The sequence below is a fragment of the Dermacentor andersoni genome, chromosome 4 (genome assembly GCF_023375885.2).
Source record: "Dermacentor andersoni chromosome 4, qqDerAnde1_hic_scaffold, whole genome shotgun sequence".
Classification (NCBI taxonomy): Eukaryota; Metazoa; Arthropoda; class Arachnida; order Ixodida; family Ixodidae; genus Dermacentor; species Dermacentor andersoni.
In genome coordinates this window covers 193,785,970-193,803,093 of record NC_092817.1, presented here as the reverse complement: position 1 = coordinate 193,803,093, position 17,124 = coordinate 193,785,970, and the positions used below count along the sequence as shown (strand labels likewise).

Sequence of the window (17,124 nt, the reverse complement as noted above, 5' to 3'; positions counted from 1 at the left end):
TCCCGGTCCGGTGGCCGACCTTCTCTTGGCGTCGCTTCTTGAAACTCTCCCTTCTTCTGCCAGCACACCTCGCTTTTCTGCCACTCTGGTCGATTTGTCCTTTCCTGATTGGCCCCTGGAAGCTCCGTGTTTTCTTCTGATTGGATGCCTTTTCCTTTTATTTTTTTTTCTTGTGCTGCGTGCTCACGTGCTGGATGCTCTTCAACGTTGTCTTCCATCCAGTACAGAATTCGCCTCTGCGCGCACATTCTTTCTCGTCTGCTTCTTGTCTCTCTCCATCTGCCACACCGTGTCACGCACTACACACCACACTATATAGTACAGACATTCATATTATTACAATCTCATCGAGAGATGCTCAAAAGGCAAGCCGCCGCGAGGAAGAGATGAAGTGTGTCTGGGCTTATGGCGTGAGCGAGTGTCGGGCTGGCTTTCTGGCTCCAGTGTAAATAGCCTCTTTCATCTGTGTATTTCGTCTGTGTCTGTGCAACATTCTAGTGGAGGTTAGCGATCCCCGTCCTCGTCATGGCACTCCGAAGTGGTCGGTACATCGAGCTTGTCACCATACCTCCCGGTGACGAGACCGCATCTGCAACGGCTTCAGCTTGTCCGACTGCTCTTATCGTCATGGTTGTTCAACATCGTGACCCTGGTCTCTTCTGTGGCCTGGAGGGACAGGACGTTGATGAATGGCTCAAGCTCTAGGAATGCGCCAGTGCTAATAACAGGTGGAATCCAACAATTATGCTTGCTAATGTAATCTTTTATCTCGGCGGCTCCAAACGCATGACGAGATAACGAGCTGGGACAGTTTCAAAGTAAAGCTACGAGAGCTGTTCAGCGACCGCTTTGGCCGCAAGGTTGCCGCAAGAAAGGCTTTTGCGCCTCGTGTCCAGACATCTACAGAGCCATACATTTGATACATCCTAGACGTCTTGGCTCTTTGCCACAAAGCCCACGATACTATGTCTGAAGCAGATAAGGTGGCTAAAAGGCATCGCCGACGACGCTTTCAATTTTCTTGTTTTTGGCAACGTCTTTCCTATCGGTGCGATGATAAATAAATGCCGTCGCCTTGAACAAGCTAAGAGCCGCCGTAACACACACCACATCACGCAGCTACCCAACACTGCTGCTACGTCGACATGTGAGGGTCGAGCACATCAGACGACCACCTGTGATGACCTAACCCGTATTGTTTGCCGCCAGCTCGAGGCCACCTGTTGGCCAGCCTTCTCCGCGACACCTTCCAACCCGCCAGCAACCACAATTGCCAGGATTCAGGCCCTCGTCAGACAGGAATTTGAGAACATGGGTCTGAACTCTGTGTTCAACGACTCAACCCAGCGTTCCCCCGTTCTCTAGCGGCCCTCCTCGTCCCCGGCACTCCTTTTCTGCCACATATCGCAACCCGTCCAAATGGCGTACCCCTGATGACAAGCCGATCTGCTTCCACTGCTGTCGCATCGACCACATCGCTCGTCACTGCCGCAGCCAATGGCCACCACCTCCTCGGCCATACACCTCCGCTTATTCCTGCACCTTTGGACCTACTGTTCCCTATGCCACCCGCCTAGAACCCACTGCCGCTGTTGGCCCACCTCCGAACCTTCGCTACAGCCACTCGCCCTCACCTCAACGCCATCAGTCTTGTTCGCGCCAGGCCCGTCGCTTCTCCTCGCCGCCTATCGCCTCCTGGATGCAGCCAAAAAACTAGGCACTACAGCTTCTGGAGGTGAAGCTGTGTTGTCGACCCTGCCCTCAAATTCTCTGCTCATGTTACCTATGAACCAAAACTTTCTTGACGTTGACGGTTACCCTGTGTTAGGTTCGACCAGCGATCAGTCCCCAGCCCATCGGCGCCACGACGGCTGTGGCGGCTACTGGTTTTGTTAGGAGGACAATGCGCCGCGTCCCCAATGGAAGGGCGCCGAGATGGCTAGACACAGTGGGCGGAGCAAGTATTGTTAGCGTGTGCACCGTCAAGGTCTGCTTGGAGCAGGGGAGCTCCTGGAAGATATTTTGCGGTGCCGTCTCATGCAGCTTAAAACCCGTCTCACGCGTCAGTCAATAGACAGATGCGGCGGCCACTGACTGCAGGGTCAACTCTGGGATAAAGAGGCGCCTGCTCGGGTCAAGCACAGTGTCTGCGAAAACCCTCTCACCTTGGTGTGGTCAGTGCAACCTGTGCAGAAGTGAGTGCGTAAACCCTCCCCCTCAAAGGCGGGTTGGTTACGAAGACTTTGGACGCTCCGAATTGGTCGGCGAACTGCCGTTTTCCCTCACCTAGGGATTTCGGGAGGACAGTGTATTTAAGGAGCCGTTGGCGGCTCCTCAGGGTGCATTCCTTTTTCAGTCATGTTAGACTGATGAACTGTAACATTCTCATGCAGATACTGTAAATAAATCCCAGATTCCTCGTTCTTGATGAGAACAAGTCTCTCCCTTCAACAACGTCCTCAGTGTGGATAAGTTCGATGACCGCATGGGCCAGCTACCATCTATTTCATGCCCTACTCCAACCATTACACCTGTCACTGCACTCATCGATGCAGGAGCACATCTTTCTATTATGAGTGCTGCCTTCCGACGACGACTGAAAAAGCACTTCACCCCAGCGTCGGCACGCGTTGGTCGCGTTGCGGATGGCGGTACTGTGCCTATCATCAGCATATGTACGGCATGTGTGAGCATCGCCGGCTGCCACACTCCTGTCCTCTTCACCGTGATTGCTCATTGCCCTATGACCTAATTCTCGGACTCGATTTTCTCTCTGCGCATTCTGCTCTTATTGACTGCTCTGCCAGTACCCTTTGCCTTGAGTTGCCTATTCTCGTAGAACCTTCTAACGCACCCCAGTGCCGCTTACGCCCCACCTGCTTTATTTGCCTGCCACCGAAGTCAATAGCCTATATTGAACTGTTGTGTTGCCCACCTGTTCCTGATGGCGAGTACCTCATCACTCCGCTGCCCAACATTCCACTACAGTATGACATCACCGTGCCTCACAGCATTCTGACTGTTACTGCTAACCGTACTCGCATGCCTATCTTAAACTTTGGATTGGGAAAGCAAATCCTACTGCAAGGTATTTGCCTTGTCAACGTTGATTGTCTCGGCGACCATCACGTAGCAGCTTTATCAACCGATGGTTCTTCTGAGCTTAGCAGGCCCCTCGCACCAGCCTCGGGCACCGATGCCAACATAAAGAAAATGGTTGCGGTGGACCTATTCTCTGCGCAGGCTGACAACCTTTGCCAAGTATTATCGTCCTACCGAGATATTTTTTACTTCAAACGATCGCCCTTTAGGCCAGACGCTCGCGGTCCAGCATCGGATTTCTACTGGCGATGCTACGCCTATTCACCGATGACCGTATCAAGTTTCTGCATCGGAACACCGAGTAATTCTAAGTGAAGTGAGCAAAATGCTAGATAAAAACATCATTAAGCTTTCTTCGAGTCCCTGGCCGTCGCCTGTGGTTTTGGTTAAGAAGGACGGCACGTGGAGCTTCTGTGTGGACTACCGTCATCTGAACAAAATTACTAAGAAGGACGTCTACCCGCTACCAAATATAGACGATGCCCTTCACTGCCTCCACGGTTCCAGCTATTTCTCTTCTGTTGATCTTCGTTCTGGATACTGGCAGATTGCTGTTGGCGATATGGACAGAAAAAATATGCTCATTCAGCTTAGTAAGTTTAAAAAAGTAGGGTACGCTGTTCACTCCATAGAGAAATGTTTTGCGTCCCTGGTTCATTGGCCTTGAGACAAAATTGCCCTCGCTGTACAGAACTATGACATGGTTGAACTTCAAAAGTTCTTCCCATGAGAATGCAAAGAAGCTCTCCAGTAGGACGGGTGCACTTGTCCAATGTGGCTATCACTAATATTACCCACAGTCAAGATTCTATGGCACATATGTTTCTTTGATTAACAAGGCCAACGTAAAAGCAAGATGTGTGTTTTTACACCATAGATCAGCAGCACATAAGCTCCACCTTAAATGTGATTATTCACCTAAATCTGCCTGCATTTGGAAAGTTAGTGCAAACCTTAAAATTAAATTAGATTGTGGGGTTTTACGTGCCAAAACCACTTTCTGATTATGAGGCATGCCGTAGTGGAGGACTTTCGAAATTTCGACCACCTGGGGTTCTTTAACGTGCACCTAAATCTGAGTACACGGGTGTTTTCGCATTTCGCCCCCATCGAAATGCGGCCGCCGTGGCCGGGATTCGATCCCACTATCTCGTGCTCAGCAGCTTAACACTATAGCCACTGAGCAACCACGGCGGGTAGTGCGAACCTTCTGTGCTGTTGGCACCCAATTTCAAAGTGTTTGCGCAGCCCTGTGCACTGTAACTTGATGGTTCCAAATTGCTGGTTTTTAGGCCCCCGCCCAACTGGTTTGTTGAAATAGATGTTAAAATGAATGACAGCTACAATTGCCTGGGCACTTATGAGATTCCACTGTAATTTCAGTGGTGTTCACGGCAACAACAGATTTGGTGAAGTGAGGGACAGGCAGAGTGTTAAAGAGGACTGTGAAATCCATCAAACAGTTATGTTGAGCTAACAATGTGGACTGATTGTATAAGGCGAGCAAGCTGCCAAGAATTGCTAAGCTTGATGTGCAGACCTCATTTCTTAGGCAAATAAACTGTGCAATGTCTCGTTTTTTTATTGATGACTGCTCTGCCAGTCTGCCTGAGTTGTCATTTTTTTGTATTTATCATAAAGCAGGCACTTTCATGTTTTTGTAGTTGTGTGACACAGTCATTTGTTTCTTACAGCTGTCATCTTCTCGGAAGCAGGCGCTCATGCTTGGAGACCTGCAGAGCACGAACTGCAGCATGTATGCCGAAATAAACAGCTATTGCCTATTTAAAATAGAACAAATGTAAGGCAAGGCCCCTTTTTTGCTGTACTGTGCTTGCGAATTGCAAAGCAATGATAAGACACAATGTAGAAAGAAACATTTTCTTTTATTTGGCGGACATTAGAGTGGCATCAAAAAAAAAAAGACTACTGAGCAGCCCCAAGTCAGTCACTACACTAAGTAGCTCCACTGCAATTCACATGACCTAGGAATCCCAGCCATACAACCGAATGATTATTCGTATAAGTGACGATCAAGATCATTCTTCACTTGAATGCCACGGAGCGCTGTTCAGTAACAGCAGTCAGTTTGTGTCCCTGCAAGCAGGAATATTAATTCGGGTTTTGGTTATTGGTGACATAACAAAATTTATAGTTTTCTGGCCCATCAGATGTTTGAATCAGAAATAACTTCTCCAAAGATGTACACCTTGTCACCGGTACATGCAGGATGATTTGCGGTGGCCAGAGACTTTTGAGTGGGACTTCGGTATCAATGGAGGTATAATGTGTGTGCATGCTTCAGTACAGGGGAGATTGGAGGCAGCATCAAGGCAACCTATAGGCACTATGAAAAATCTTGAAAGCTATGCTATTTGCTAATGCTCTTCTGCCCTCTGCACTTGATAGAATACTTTCCAGGTTTAATGTCAATCAGAAAAGAAATTTAGTATTTTCTCATGCTACCTTGACATGCAAACAAGTTTTTGTCATGTAGGAGGAGGAGGAGGGGAGGGTTAGGTTAAACTACAACACAATTTATAAGTTTTTCAGCGTCCTATTTCATGTGTGGTACACTTTCTTTAATTTGGCTTGCTGACCTGGCAGTCGCATAGTCTTGGGCCAGGGATGACTGGATGGGAGAAGACAATGAGGGATACTGTTCATTGTTTAATATGCGCTTGTGTACTATAATATGTAAAAATAAAGAAACGAGTGATATTTTTATGCTTCAAGCATTTTGCAGAGTGAAGTAAAGTTATAACGAATTTTTTTCTCTCTAAGAGATAAGAGAAGATGGTGTTGCTTGCACATGATGTTGCTGGGATACCCTAGTACCTATCTCATAACTCTTTAGTGCAGTGAAGATCACCAGGTAGAAACCATCAATTTGTAAGAGTTATGAATCTTCAGCATGAAAGTAAATTAGTGCTTTATTTTATTGGATACGTTCCCCTTTTGGAAAGTTCTGTGAACAAAATGAAAATTTGCAAAAGGAACAAATAAGAATTTGGAACAAGCATGCTATCAACGCAACTAATGCAGAAGCAGAATTTAGTCACACTACATACCAATAAGGACAGTGTAGGTGTGAGAACGTTGCTGATACTTTCCTTTTCCACCTATGACAAAGGAAAAAGTATACTTCAGTAATTCAGATGAGAACACAATTCTTGTTACACCAGGTGTGGCGAGCCCGGGAGACAGCAAGAGCCACAGGAGTCCTGGACTAAGGGCGCCTCCCACACAAGCAGAAAGACACCCGCTTTTTCTTTATTTTTTTAATAAATGTTTTTCCTTGTCCTTATAATGTTCTTTAATACAATGGTTTACCTGACTTGGAGGCAGTTTTATCTCTGGAGCTCCTATCTGAATACATGGGAAAAGAGAAATAGTTTTTCTCTGAAGCCAGCAACGGAATTCGATGAGGTTGGTTACATGTAAAAAAAAAAAAAGCTGAAATGTAGCGACTGTTCTAGGGGGCAATTTTTAGTGGCAGGAAATTTTGAAAATTGTGAAATTAAAAAGACTTCCGTATGAAGTTTACAACTTGATACAAAAGCTATGAAATTGTAAACTTCGTGCTTATATTTTTTAAGCTTACTGACTCTCAGCAATTTTTCCTAAATATTCAAGGTCCTAAATCAAAATTATGCAGCCTAGAATGACTAAATTTTATCTTTTTCTCTCAAATGCAACAAATTTCATTGCAATTATTCCAGTAGTTGTCTCAAAAGCATTTCTGCATTTTACATGTATTTGAATAAAGAGATTAGAGTTTGCACTGAACTAAAGCATCCTCAAGGTATGCACATCATTTCTGGCCGTAAGGCCAGTTATCAGTCGACACTCTACACTATAAAAGAGAATTGCCTTTTTTTACACTTTTCCAGCAATTCCAACTTAGTAGCATGCTTAACTGAATGCAGCTAGGAAGAAGGAAATTTGAGAATTTTTAGTTTATGTGCAGAATTAATGCATTTGTATGTCACTGAATTTTGGCCGTCATGAGCATTCATATCCTTGAATTTTCTTTCAATGTTGAATCGAACATTTTGTACAATATCTGAAGCAGCCGTCAGGCCACTAAGCAACTTAAGGGCAAATAAGAACTTCATGTGGAAGCACTTAAAAGGGCTGTTCAATTCACCTGCACAACTGTGAACCAGTTAACAGAGGTTCACGAGAAGTTCAGAAATTGTGCAGCTTGTTTCTGCGGTGCAGGCACAGCGCAACACTCGAAACGAATGCCAAGGTGCAGATGCGGTGCAGGCGTTATGTTATGCCTGATTAATGTGCACAGAGTGCGTACATTTGAAAGATCGTGAACTACAAGTATTATCAGCTTGTGGGCCTAACTACAAACCACACCTGTACACACATCAGACGTGCGTAAGCGGGCTTTTAATGGCGCTTGCGCCCATGTGCTGGACTGTCTGCTGCACTGCTGCGTCGCACCTGTACGCCTGCACCAAGTCGGCACCGACAGCGGAGTAGGTGCAGCAAAATGAACCAGCCCTGCACCTTTTGAAATGAACGGAGTGGTTCAGCAGGCGCCATTGCTGCACCACTGGAACGAATGGCAGGGTGCAACACCTCGTGAACTGGTTCAGGCGGTGCAGGCGAATCGAACGCACCAAAAGTAAAGCACATTCAGGGGCGCTATAACATAAAATGATTTCAAACTGTTTTGATTCCAATCTCCTGACATCAAATTAACGTAACCACCGGCGCAAGCATCGGGCAGTGACCTGCAGCGTGGTCTGAACAACCCAATCAAACACTCTCCTTGTTTATAGGAGGTCACCTTTGTTCACTTTCAAAACCAATAACATTGCCTACACTCGGTGGTTTTTCTTATCTAATTGGCTGACAAGAGGCGAGGTGTACGGTCTAGTGGAGGGGGTTTCGATGGGGCCGAGCCAGCACAGTGAAAACAGATAACCGCATGAAGAGGGTGGTGCTGGCTTCTCCGATTGGTCTGCTTCACCTTACTTAGCTTGCGGTGGCTGGTTGAAAATCGCGGCGGCTTGCAACAGAAGGATAAGAATGCCGCTAAAATGGATCCTCAGCAAGAAAGAGTTGGCAGAGTGATGCTGTATACATGCGTGGAAATATGTGGAAAGGTTTATGATTTTACTGATATGAAGGGGTAATTATTTAATACAATAGCCCCAGGCAGGAATCTGGAAGTGGGCTTCACCCCAAGCCACCTGAGGCTTTGTTTTCAGTTTGCATAGACAGCTCTCATCACATATGAACCATAGGTGTACATTTCTTTTGCTGTACTTCAGATGTGTGACACCACCGCAGTTGGATATCTTGCATCGGCCTGTATCCTCTGACCTTACTTTTAAAAGACAGTGAGTCACATGCCAAACTTCTTCCTCGTCAAGTATTCCTGCTCTAAACTAACAAATGACAGTTGCTGCCTCTCATTCAGTGTTGGCCAAAGACACCTAGCCAGAATCTTGGTACTGAATAATGAAACTACGCAAGACAAACATTCTTTTTCCGGTATGGTGCCTGTAGGCAACAATCGTCAATAAAGGGTTAATGAGAAACAAATTAAAAACTGAAATACAGTAGAACCTCGTTGATACGTTCTTCACAGGAACTGGAAAATAAAGTGTACCATAGGAAAATCGTATTATCCAACATATTATCCAACCAAATCGGATTTTCGGGAAAAGAAAAAAAAAGAAACTTAACATTTCGAAAAACGTATTAAGCAGAATCGTATCGAGGTTCCACTGTATAAAAGGAAACGACACTGAAGCTTGTCACAATTTTTTCTAGAGTTTAGAAGTCTAGGGCCTTGATTTAACGCAAGAAATGAATAGTAAAAAATATCATGTAAGTACCGCTTTAAAGTTCAACATCTTGATACATTTCTGCACATTGAGACGTAATATTTACCGAAGCCATAAGACTCTTAACAAAGCATGTTTCACAGTCTTGCAGGCAAACCAAACATTTACAGTGGTGCACCTTCAAATGGTGCAGCCAATTCTATGGACCTAATGCTTGCATCTTGCACACCTGCTCAAGCCAGAGGCAGGAAACTAGGACAACCTCCAAAACACTTCAATTATCTCTTTCTGAAAGAGAGAAGTGTGTTTTATCCAGCAATTCTTGTCATAGCCAGACTGGTCTAAAGGTAAATTGACAACTATGTTCCTCACGAAGGCCTGATTCACACAGGTGTTATCGGCCCCATCACGGTGCACGCGTCTGTCAGGACAGAGCATTTCCTTGCAGATTTCTCCGCAGAAACAAGACGCTATCGACATTTGCTGATGCTCTAAACATCATCAGTATCCTATGTTAGAGGAGAAAATGGTGTGAAAACCCTCTATTTTCACAGATACAGGTTCCGTAACATTTGGTGCCGAGACATGACAGGATGGTTCAAATGTGTGAACCAGAATTAACTTACAATGGCACTTGAACATAAGATAAGTTAGAGAAACATTGCTGTAAACAGATGGCAACACAGGTGAAAAGTTTTAGATAATGATGCCAAAGGACAGACACCATTGCTTGTAATGCTTCAGTAGAAGCACAAGGTGAGATTTTCAAGATCATAAGCTGGAATCTAAACCACGCAAGGCAAGCAAAGCCCACCTGCCAACTGTGTTCACAGCAGCCTACACATATTGTCAACCCACGTGACGTCTCTGTGGCCAACATACCATGGCAGTTGTGCCAGGATGACTGTGGACGCAGATGGCAACGTGCCCAAAGCATTCTCGCCTTGAGCTAGCATTGCAGATGCAGTCAAGAAGCGCCTGCTGCATAAATCAGTCTTGTGTCTGGAAGCGTCCACAACCTCCATGAAAGTGTTACAGAGGAAAAGAGATGCACCAAATATGTTTACTGAATATTTACAAAAGCTGTAGCAGCTGACAAGATAGTAGTTAGCACGCAAAATCCAAAAGTGTTCCCTTTTTCATCAGCCTTTTAAAATATGCTTTCTAGATCACTAGACTATCTAAAGCAGGAACAATCGATCGATCCTCTTCAAAAAAAGACAATACAGCACTGACATGGATACTCACATGAATGAGCCCACTTCATGTGTCGACCACTCGAATCTGTTTTAAACACAGGCCTATTTCCAAAGCTCCAACTGCAGTGCACTTGCTTTTATGAGATATGTAAATTAATTTGGGCTAGTTGATGGGTCTTAAACGAATGCACAGTGCAAAACAAAATATATATGGAAGTGACAATGTGGACAGAACAGTCTTCCAACTGTTTCTATTAGATCATAACCTCCCTATATCGAAGCAACATATAGGGAACTGACAGTTAAAGTGAAAAAAGTGCCAGTCTTGATTACACTCCCTTAGGCATTCACATATTTTTCAATGATATCCCATTCATGCACTGCGTGCACAAGAGAAAATTTAAATATGACAAGCCTTTGGTGTAACTTAGAATGATCAGGGGTTCCCTGCAGTGCGATTAGGTGACAAGTTTGGTTCAGTACATATTGATTGGTTTCATTGCATGGTATTTATATAATTGGTATTTTACAAAATATTTCGCCTACTGCCTAATGTGAAATTTGAGTGCAGCTCTATACATGTTTCCATTTCGCAATATATTGGCTAGCATGGACAATCTGTCTCGGGTGGCACTTTCGCAAACAAAGCTAAGTGTGGCACGACTGCGTTGCTAATTGGAAGACCACGAGAGCAGCACATGGGTGATGCGTGGGCGCAATTCACAGCAGCTGCCGCCGACAGACCTCTGGTCATGTAGCGCTTTGTTTCCATACAGATGATGCGCACTAGTGTGGTATAAAGGCATCCAAGATTTTCCTTCCTAGGAAACATCTAATGAAGCAATAGCTCCTAAGAAGGCCACTATCCAAAATAATCAAGAAAGGAATAGAGAAAAATGTCACAGAAAATCACATCAAACTAGGTCGGAGCATCAAAAATTGACCAACATTCTAGGCCTTGCCCTTGGAAAAAGTGTTGCAGCAAGGTTAATTGAGCACAAATGATATGCAGGTATTCTATGGAGTGATGTCAAGCCTCGAACACTGAGCTGTGCTCTTCTGCAGGACCTTGGTGATGCACATTTTAAATGCCATTCTTCTGGCTACTATGGTTTCCAGGAAAATTGGTCATCCTTAAGAGGACAGGACTCCACCATAGTACATTTTCAGGCATATTACTTGCACTAGCATACAAAACAATTAAGGCCTACTGACAATGAACAATTGCGGCAGGACACTATAGCAATGACAGTATTTGGCAGGATGTTTAGACAACAGACTAAAAAGAGTGGACTGGAGGTCAAACCAGTTCTTTTGGTGAAGTATTTAGCTCGGCTTTAAACAGTGCATTGCTTGCATATAGGGTAACATACTTGTCATGTGCAATTTTGTAACAGTGTACTTATGATGGAAAATTCTGATCAAAACCACACAGTGGCATGGTGAGGCAAGTGGACAACACAGTGGTTTTAAAGCATTGTTTCGTGCTGAGTACTAAGTAGCAAGTTCGGTATTCCCACACAGCAGCCAGGTTAATGACATCAAAAATGGGAATAAAATGTCAAACCAAGTGACAAAGCATGAAGCAAGACCTATAAAGTTTCAAAGTTCTTTGAGTCGTGTGTGCACCTTGTTGGCAAATGTGTGAACTTTCGACGCAGAAAAAATGTCATTGGAAACAACTTGTCAAAGATAATCACTTGTTTATCAACAAAGCGAGATATTATGACACAAAAGTTCAAAAAAGCCTGCTTAAAAAATGAAAAACACCAGTAATTTTGACCTTCTCTTACATTGTACACCCTGTGATTAAACTGTCTATGGCATCTCTAGCATGTCATGCGGACCAACACCTAGACAAGAGACAATGCCAGCAACTGCTGCAGAATAGGCGAAAGCAGAGAAAACAGTGATGGCACGAAACAGGCTGTAGCATTACAAAAAGAAAATGCACAAGTTTGATGACAAATGATAAAAAAAATACAATTCAGAGCCCTTCCACTATGTGAAGATGGAAGACCAGCTGAAGCTGTACTTGTTGACAAGTATATTGAGTTATATATGGTTAATTGCTATATTGATTAAATAAAGAAACATACACACAACTTCGTTATCTTTGATATTCTATTTACTTTGTCACCATGGTAACCATTGCTTTGTGGTCACTGTGATATACTGCAATTGGTCGCCGATGCTTTCGTGCCCACTCCTGCTTCTGTTTGCAAAGGTGATCCTCACGGGCACGCTGTTCTTCATCGGTCACAGAGCAGCTATCCGACATTACGGATCTGCAGACAAGACGGGTCTGGCTATAGCAGCTGCCCGTTGCCTTCACGCTGATGCTCACACCGGTGCTCTTAACATGCACATCTTTCTTCTTCAGTACGGACTAGACGCGTCCTGGCCATAGCAGGACCAAAGTAAAACTGCTGATAACGTCGCTAAGCAATGTCGACTTCACAAGAAAACGAGGCACAGACATTGGTGGGTACACAATGACGTTTTATTATTCTACCATCCACTCCAGAGCCACTGAGCACTGCTGGCACACAGCAGGCTACTGTGGATTCAATTTTGTCGACGAAACTTTTTTCTACACACCCTGTCGATGTATGCACTATTGGTCGTGGTCAGAACCTAGCCATATACAGCTTCGCTGTAAAAATAGCAGGGGAAACGGCAGCAGACACGTTGAATGCATCACTAAGGAATGCAGCAAGCAAAAAGATGCAGTTTCTGCAGCACAAGCCATGACCTTCTACAGCTTGTGGCAACAAAATGCAGCACAAGCAGATAGCTCAATCACTTCGCAGTTGTTCTAGCCTTGTGAACTGGAGCAACTGGCTTTCCTGTCCAGGAAGCACGGGCAACGACACTGCACACATGTTGGTAATATCAAGCTTTGATGCAGACATAGTAATGTGTGGTGAGGAATGAAGTGTAATCTTTGTTTCCACTTCTGCATGAATTTTGTGGAAGTGCTGGAGGGTCAAGGTTTTATACAGCTATTAATTTATGTATGTGGTCTAATAAACCATTGCAAAGTGAATGTGTGGCATCAGCAACAGATAGCCAGGCACTATCACGAAAAGAAGCAAAATAATGCTAGTGTACTGGCAGGCATTCAGAGCTATTTCGCATGCGGTTGTAGCGGTCTGAGCCTTGTTTCGCCCACATAGAGCGCCCCGTATATGAGCTAGACATCGTAACAGCCGGGATGATTAATTACCCTTGCGCACAAGCACCTCAGAAACGCTACGAATCTGCACCACGTAACCAATATCAGTGTTCCTGTACAGCTTTCACAAAGGTCTGACGGCCATTTTTCTTTAGCATACATTTCTTCCGTATTCATCCGCAGGGCGTGGTGTTTTGCCAGTGTGGCTGTACAGTTCTCACAACGATCTACGGCTCAAATTGCATGGCGACGCAAGTTTTAGTACTTACACATACAGAGTACAAGATTTCCATCCCCACGAACCTCCAAGTGTGACGTATTCTCAGTTACATTAAGAACTAATGCATCGGCACGGCAGTTAATTCATAAACTGTTTCCGTTCCCGCGATTCCCCTAAAGTGTGTGGTATGATGACCTTGATCAACGACACTTATGAACAATGCATCGGCACGACGTAATGCTTTGCCACTAAAGTCATCCGAGAAGACACCTCACTTCCAAACGTATCCCCTTGCGACTATAAAATTCAATATGCTGCCGTCGCAACAAAATAGCAACAGACTCACCTCGGACGCGGCTTTTTCGTCTTGCCGCCCACGCATCCTGTCGATTCTGTGCTGCAAGCTCGGCTAGGGACAAACAGAGCTAACAGCTTTCTTTCCCGTAGTACCTAGGCGAAGAGAAATTTTGAGCACCAAAAGTCCCCATATTTCTCCCTCGCAACTACTGCTCCTCGCGCGTGCGCAGAAAGAGCGGTGAAATCCATTTTCGATGTGCTCGTGGCGCACAGGGACCCAGGGGAGGTGCTTCGCGTCGTCTGCTACAGCCCTGGAGCGCTCCGCCTCTTGCTGTGCTATAAAGTACACTTCGCTAGACCCAGGTGACTGAGTGCCCGAGGCGTCATTGCGGGAAGGCGCACTTCACTAGCTGGAGCATTTTCCTGCTGTTTCAGTCTACAGCTTGTGAAAAGCCTGCTAAATCAATATACAGAAACAGAAACAAGCTTCTCACCGCATAAATCACTTAGCATGTTTTTTATAAGTGATGGGGGTAAAAATAGTCATTTTTTCGCGCTCTTTATTAGGCCGGGGCGTAGAGGCGACGCTTCATAGTCGTGTCAGGGACGCCACCCAGCCTGAGGCTGTTCTTAATTTCTCGAACGGTGGAGGTCGGGTTTGCAGCAGCCGCCGCAACAATGGTCACTCTTTGCCGGGCTTTACAGGGAGCATCCGCAATTCTTCCATCCTTCTTGTAAGCCTGGACGATTCTATTTACAGTTTTCAGTGCCCTTTTGGTGATCTCCGATATAACGCGTTGAAAAGTTTTGTAGGCACATATCTACACGGTCGTCCACTTCCAATTTGAACACGGCTCCGGGCGGCCGGCGAGGCCGGCGCTCCGCGGAGCGCCGCTCGTGGGCGCCGGGGTAACTAACGCGCCGGCGCACTGACAGCCACAGGCGTGGCCGCAGCCGCGTCGTCTGCTACAGCACGCCTGCACTAGTGTGTGCTGGCGGCTGAGGCCACGCATGTGGCTGCCAGTGCGCCGGCGCGTTAGTTACCCCGGCGCCCACGAGCGGCGCTCCGCGGAGCGCCGGCCTCGCCGGCCACCCGGAGCCGTGTTCAAATTGGAAGTGGACGACCGTGTACATGGCGTCGTCTTTCATTTTCCAGTACCCGCGACATGGCTAGTTTCCAAATTGCACCGGGGAAATGAAATTATCCTGCACTGTTACAGCGTTTTTATTGAAGTGCCATGGCAACCAGCAACCGAACAAAATGCAATTCATCATGCAAGTCGACGGAAATGCGTTTAATGGAAACACCTCTGGTGCCTTTCGACTAGGCGAGTCATCCCAGAATCTTTAACTCCTGAGCGGCCAGTCACACAGTTGAGTAGTCGTTGGCTGCACCGCATCATCATATTAAGCTAAGATGGGGTAGCATGACCTAAGCAAAAAAAAAAAAAAAAAAAAAACAGGGCGGGAGTGCTCGGCGGTTGATCGGGCTGACGCCCATGGTCAGTTAAAAAGTAGACTGGCCCGACCACAGCAATCTGGCTTGGGCCGGGCTTAGCTTTTACAAATGGCGAGCCCATTTGCCGACCACCGGCACACTTTGTGCAGACGACACCGGGCCGGCCTCATGACCGCCGGTTTAAATATCGTGGCCGCGTTCGTCCAACACACGGACTGGCCACTTCCCTACGACGGCAACAGCATCGCTTGTCCGCGGCAAAGGTTCCTGTGCCGTATTCATATTTGGGTTTTACCCACTCAGTCCAGCCCAGCCCCGCCTACCCCCTAAAAAAAAAAAGAAATCAATTGCGCCCAATCTCCAAATTTATCCGATGCCCACCTCTATGGCTTAACGCACGGGCCATGTGTCGCTCCGGGACGTATACTGCGCAATTAACAAATTATTATATGCTGGTGAGAATATGCATATGGCCCATTTCTAGGAAGTACTGAAATGAAATAGCGAATAACGACCTAATTACCCGGCAAGACGTAATTTAAGCTAGAAAACAGACATGTAGATTATAGATTTCCCACTACAATTACCTATTCGAAACGGACGGAAACAGCATTCGCATGCAGCGTGCATTGACTCCAAGGAGAAAAAACTAAACAACCAAAAAAACGTCGGCGCCACATGTCTTACTCCACCTAATCAACGTAATCAAATAATTGACCGACGATTCCTCTGAATGAGAATGCGACTTCTCGCGTCAGGTAGTCGTCAGAGGACCGGCACCACTTCGGCGATATTACCCAAACAGTGACAACAAAAATGAATTTAGTTTTTTTATAGGATGTAGAAAGAGGAAAAGGGGGAGTAAAATTGCCGCCAGATCAGTTGCTGTGCCGGGGAGAGCACTTTCCTGCATCGCGTAAAGCGCTCCATGCTCTCCTACCAGCAACATTAACGCGTCAATAAGAGAGTACGAAGCAGCGGATATCATTTCTTAGTTGCTGTCGAAGTAATAGTATTGCCCTCCTTAATGGTAAAATCCATGGCGAACATGATGCGTGATTGAACAATCGCTCTCTAACTTTTTGCGAAATTTATAGCGGGTTTCGGTCGTTTTTCTTAAGTCAATTAAGCAAATTCGTCCTAGCATCAAGACATTCGCGACACCGCTAGGCTCATCACATGGTGACTCCAACCAAGAAGAGCGCGCCTAATAGGTTTCTCGGTATGCACTATACCAAGTGCTGTGAGAGTAAAATAAAAGGGCACCAGCACTGTACAGCAAAGCAAGAGGCGGCGCGCTCCAGCGCTGTAGTAGACGACGCGAAGCACCTCCCCTAGGTCCCTGTGCGCCAGCGCCGCTTCGCTTCGATGCGCCGCCGCGCCGGACGCACTGGCGCCCCGCGGAGCGCGGCCACGGTGAGCCGTGTTCACCCTAAGAGTGGACGACACTGTACATGCGTGTACTACGTCGTAGCGCCTAAGACAGACTAGTTTTCGCGCATTCTGTGGCCCCCAACATTATTGTAACTAACGTCGTTATATTTGGGGTAGTTTAAAAGCACGGTTGCCGCGCCCGGCTTATTGACGCAGTTAGCGAAAAGCAGCTCGGCTGTGCCGCAGTTAGTTTCGCGTGTACTGAATCTTACTGGTAGAAGTTCGTGACGCATTCTCTGATCCGAAAAAGTATTGTAATTTATTTGGTAACTTTTTGGGATATCTTGAGGCTTGCTCGCCGCGCCTGGGGTTGTGAAGCTGTTAGCAAAAAGCAAGCCGGCCATAGTGAGTTAGTTTTGCGTGTACTGAATTTTAGTGGGACAAGTTTGTGATGCATTTTATAGCCCTGCAACAACATATAC

At 46.0% G+C, this 17,124-nt stretch overlaps 2 long non-coding RNA genes across 6 annotated transcripts in view; one reads left to right on the top strand and one right to left on the bottom strand.

Annotated features, from left to right (window-relative positions):
• Positions 1-4,902, top strand: part of LOC126534824 (uncharacterized) — a 32,854-nt gene extending 27,952 nt beyond the window's left edge. For both annotated transcript variants that reach the window (XR_008612860.2, XR_007600399.3), the window contains exon 2: positions 4,797-4,902. This is a non-coding gene — a long non-coding RNA (uncharacterized lncRNA). The remainder of the gene's footprint in view (positions 1-4,796) is intronic.
• Positions 4,903-4,969: 67 nt separating this feature from the next.
• Positions 4,970-13,949, bottom strand: LOC126534817 (uncharacterized). Of its 4 annotated transcripts, none has more exons than XR_008612861.2 (4): positions 13,859-13,949; positions 12,247-12,402; positions 6,174-6,224; positions 4,970-5,199 (listed from the first exon to the last, which is right to left on the bottom strand). It is a non-coding gene; the product is annotated as an uncharacterized lncRNA (long non-coding RNA). The 4 variants fall into 4 exon arrangements; XR_008612863.2 differs by lacking the exon at positions 4,970-5,199 and adding an exon at positions 6,018-6,070; XR_008612862.2 differs by lacking the exons at positions 4,970-5,199; positions 6,174-6,224 and adding an exon at positions 9,889-9,934.
• Positions 13,950-17,124: the final 3,175 nt, after the last annotated feature.